This window comes from Quercus suber, unplaced genomic scaffold, assembly GCF_002906115.3.
Source record: "Quercus suber isolate HL8 unplaced genomic scaffold, Cork oak 2.0 scaffold_226, whole genome shotgun sequence".
NCBI classification, from domain to species: Eukaryota; Viridiplantae; Streptophyta; class Magnoliopsida; order Fagales; family Fagaceae; genus Quercus; species Quercus suber.
Window position 1 is genome coordinate 197,361 of NW_027069684.1, and position 4,473 is coordinate 201,833.

A 4,473-nucleotide genomic window follows, 5' to 3' on the forward strand; every position below is an offset into this window, starting at 1 on the left:
TTACTATCAGAGGCTCAGGCAGTGTGTTTCACACACAAATTTACAAGCTAATCCTACCAGCTATTTCTACAATCAGAGGCCCAGGTGGAGCCCCCTAAGAGAAAACTAACCGGTGGGAGGTGTCAAGCCGTCCCTTTATTGGTATAAAGAGAATGGGAGAGCTTGACAAGAGGCGGAGAAGGGGAAGGGCAATCATGTTCCAGGCCCCCAACAACTCCCTTCTCGGCCAGGCGGAGCTGGAACAAAGAGAGGAGCAGATGCATGGGCTCCGGGATACCTTCCCTCATGATGTTCCCTCGATTCTCTCTGGTCCTCTTGAGTGTTGGCCGTTGGAGACGGCAACACTTGAGCACCGCCCATGAGGTGAATTCGCACATCTTCCTCGTCGGGGTGTGCTCCGAGGAAAGACGTTAGGTTCTCTAGCAACATCCCCTGGGACACCTCGAAGGGCGCCACCAGGGTTACGCCTAGACTCTGCCGCACCGAAAGCCCAGTGGGGCTGCGGCCATACCGATTTTTGTCAATCCCGGTAACAATTCCGGCGGGGGTTGAAAAAAAAAAAAAAAAAAAAAAAAAAAAAAAAAAAAAAAAAAAAAAAAAAAAAAAAAAAAAAAAAACTTACTTGATAAGTAATCTATGACCGTCCAAATTCTGGTCACCACTACTTGAATTGGACCATATGAAGTTACTATTCTAGTCATGTATAATGAATCTGTATCAGTGTCGATGTGAAAAAGAGAGAGACTTAGGACCCATAATCATAAGAGCAAAGACCCACTACAAATAAAGCAAAGGGAAAGATGTTTACTGTATAGGAGGGCCTGGACAGATATAGACAGTTGGGGACGGAGCATCCTAGAAAGTTATGCTTTTAGTTTAAGCTTAGCTTGCAAAATCATAGCCATTTAGTGCTGTCCCTCTTTATTAAGGGAAGGGGGGGCTTAGGCTTGTTGCATTTTGCAATAGAACAGTACTATTAATTAGGTGTTAAGCCGATTAAGATTCTTGCATTTGCAATAAAACAGTACTATTAATTAGGTGTTGTGCTTAAAGGAAGAACAAATTGAAGGGAAATTTGGCTTATTTGCTTCCATTTGATTTGGGCAGGTAATTAATAATGTCTCAATGTCCTATAATCTATATGAAGAAATTATTCTTCGCCATAAGTAGTTTTGGGAAAAATTTGGAGGAGAAAGCTATTTGTTCATCATTGTGAATCATGTCTTGTCTTCTCATTTATTTTTCTTATTGGGGTTGTCCTCTTATTTAAGATTTGTAAAATCAACTTTTTAATTTACTTAAAAAAAGAAGAAAAGAAGTTGCAACTTTTATAGACTGACAGCTTGTATGAACATTCAATTAAAAGTGAATTGTCAATTGCGGCACAAAGTCATTAATGATTATTAATTAATTAACCGTCAGGTGTGTCATGAATCATGACTTTATTTTTACAGATTATGTTAATTGCCTTGTTCTCATGAGACATTTGTAGAAATAGTTTCTAAATCAATACTCTTAGAGTGTCTTTTAATATTTTTCTATTTTTATTGATTTATTTTTCTTTAAGAATTTTGTTAAATGAGTAATTCAAGTTACGCATAAAATGTAGGTTTCAGTTAAATTAATCAGCAAAGTCTCTAATTTTGGATTCAATCATGAACTAACCATTTTTTTCTCTACACTTGCAGTTTTCCATGTGCATAGTTGTGGAAAAAAAAAAAATAATGAATGGTTGCTTATTACTTTTATATGGACTAACAATTTTCTCTCTGCACTCGTAGTATTCTATGTGCAAAGTTGTGGCAAAAATTATAGTATTTTATGTGGTCCTAAAATTTTTGTTTTGTTAACGGATGTCTAACGACATTCATTTATGAAATACTTTTTAGAAGCTTTTTATAAGGAAAAAAAAAAACTGATTTTTTACAATTTTATATATATATATATATAAATTTTTTTTTTCTAAAATAGTTGATTAACAATAACAAATACTAATACATTAACCATACCATTTGTTTAAAAAGTAAACTAGCAAAATATTTGTAGTTTTTTAAAAAGTGAACTTAAGATTAAGAAAAGATAACATTTTAGGCTAGAACAAAGAAACAGGTACAAATTATAGAAGATATCTTGCTTTTAGCAAATTCGAGATGGTGGAGTTTCAAGATACTCTAGAATTCATGTTACAGTATTTGTTGTCTCAAAAACTTCAATATCCTATAAATGGCTCCATTCTATATAATTGATTACAAATTATAACATGTATTTAGTTGGTGTTTCAATGTGATAATAAAGAGCAATCATCATAAACGAAAACCATATGATTAAAGTTAGGCTAGCATTTACACTTCACAATGCACATTTTAGAAATGATGAAATCATGCTTGTGCTAGAGTGGCAGTATCGGGTTTTAATTTTTTTTGCAGATAAATACAAAGGAAGAGAAGCAGCTTTTATGAATTGAGTGCCATAGAGGCAAAGCACTTTCGGGAGTGGTCCTTTTTACGCGTTAAACTTACACCTTCACCTCGTGCATGTTATTGTCCACGATGTGATTGTAAATTTGTAATTTAGGGGCCTCCAGTCTCCCAAGCATTCAAGTAGCCTCAACATCCTTATTCAATGTTTGAGGAATTTCTTTTGAGCCATACTTGCATAGATAATCTTTAAGATCAATTGTAAATCAAAGACAAATTAACGGCCACATTTAATCATGAAGGAAAAGATCAAATCAAATGGCCAGCTGGTTTACAGTCATAACTAATGCGCACAAAAAAAAAAAATCTCATCATCCTCTCCTCGTGAAATGTGAATCTAGAGCTTGCATAAGGGAAAAGTGAGTTTATTACTCTGATTTAACTCTCATTTTTTAGGTAGGTAGGTAATTAGTGTTATAGAGTTTACCTCAATTTGTGACTGTGGAATTTGAGTTGAGACGGAGATTTATGAGGAATTATCTCAATTTTCTAACTTTACTTGGAGGGAAGTAGTCCATTTCTTGTTTAGTCTTTCTAGGAATGTATTCTTTACTCGCTAAGAAGATGTATTGATTGTCTATCAATGAATGAATATTGTAAACCTCGAGAGGTTAGCTTAGTGGTTTTTAAGGCCTCATAATATTCATGAAATTTTAGGTTCAAAACCTCTTGCCAGTATTGTAGGACTACTCTTATGGGATTCTTCATTGTTATAACATGGTATGTGTGAGACAGGGGACTACATATACTCGAATGAATAGTAAGGTATTCAAAAAAAATTTAGATACCCTTGTTTGTCAAATTTTTTTTTTTTAATGAATATTTAAGTCTTATAAATAGATAATAATACCGCAAAGGATTTGTGGGCTTTACGCAAAGGTTCTCTCACATGGGAAGAGACTTTGAATTAGTTTGAGAGAGCTCTAAAGAGATTTTGTTATTTGTGTGTCATATTTTGAGTATGTTGACACTTTGTGATCTCTTTTTCATATAATAAACTTATCTCATACTACTTGTGGATGTAGGCTATTGCTAAACCACATAAATTCTTGGTATTATTTACTTAAAAATCTTTTTAAAACTCATAATATTTCAATCATTCTTGTATGGGTGTGCTATCCGAAGACCTTTCCCGCAACAAAACTACCATTAGAGCTAAGTTTCATTACCTAGGCATTTGAATTTGTTCTTTAGAGCCAAGAGTCGCTATTTAGGTGTTTGGATTTTTGCTACCTAGGTAGGATATATTCTTCGCATCCAAAGTTCACTACTTAGGCATTTAGATTTATTCTCTTGGGATATTTTGTTGATTGGTTCGTAAGTCTGATTATTGGGAAGACATATGTTAGGTGAGTCCTTTACAAAGCGTTTAGTACTTAGGACAACGGTTTCTAACGCCGAATTTGTAGAGACATTTGATGGAACAACTGAACAAACAACTTCTGCAATTGTCAATGCAAATTTATGGATGTCTTGATCCAACAAGAGTTGAATAGTGCTTTTGAAAATCGAACTAAAGGGGTATGTTAGATAAAGATGGGGATAGATTAATAGACAAGACTAATAGCACAAACTTTGGGTGCATTTGGCATTTAGTGGCGCATTTTGAGGTAGTTTAGGGTTATTTGCACTTTGTTTTTTGTTGGACGTTGATTTTATTTTGGCATTTGATGCACTTTTGGCTTGAGAGAAGCCTTTCCAAGGTCACCAATGTAGAGATTCTTAAAGAATGTATTTTTTGTTGCTTGATCCATGCCAAGGTGGAAAGAGGAATTTGACGAACTATGGTTAAATTGGCATTATCCATGCCAAGGTCACATTTTTTTTTTTTTTTTTAAAAGAAAAACATTGTTTATAATTTGATACAAAATAGTTATGTAACTAGAAATATAGCGTTTGGGGGTTAGGAAGGAGTTTGTTGGGTTTGATGCTTTGATGACCCACGGGCAGAAAGGCAATTAGTATGACTTAGGATTAACTTTAGATAATGGAGTCA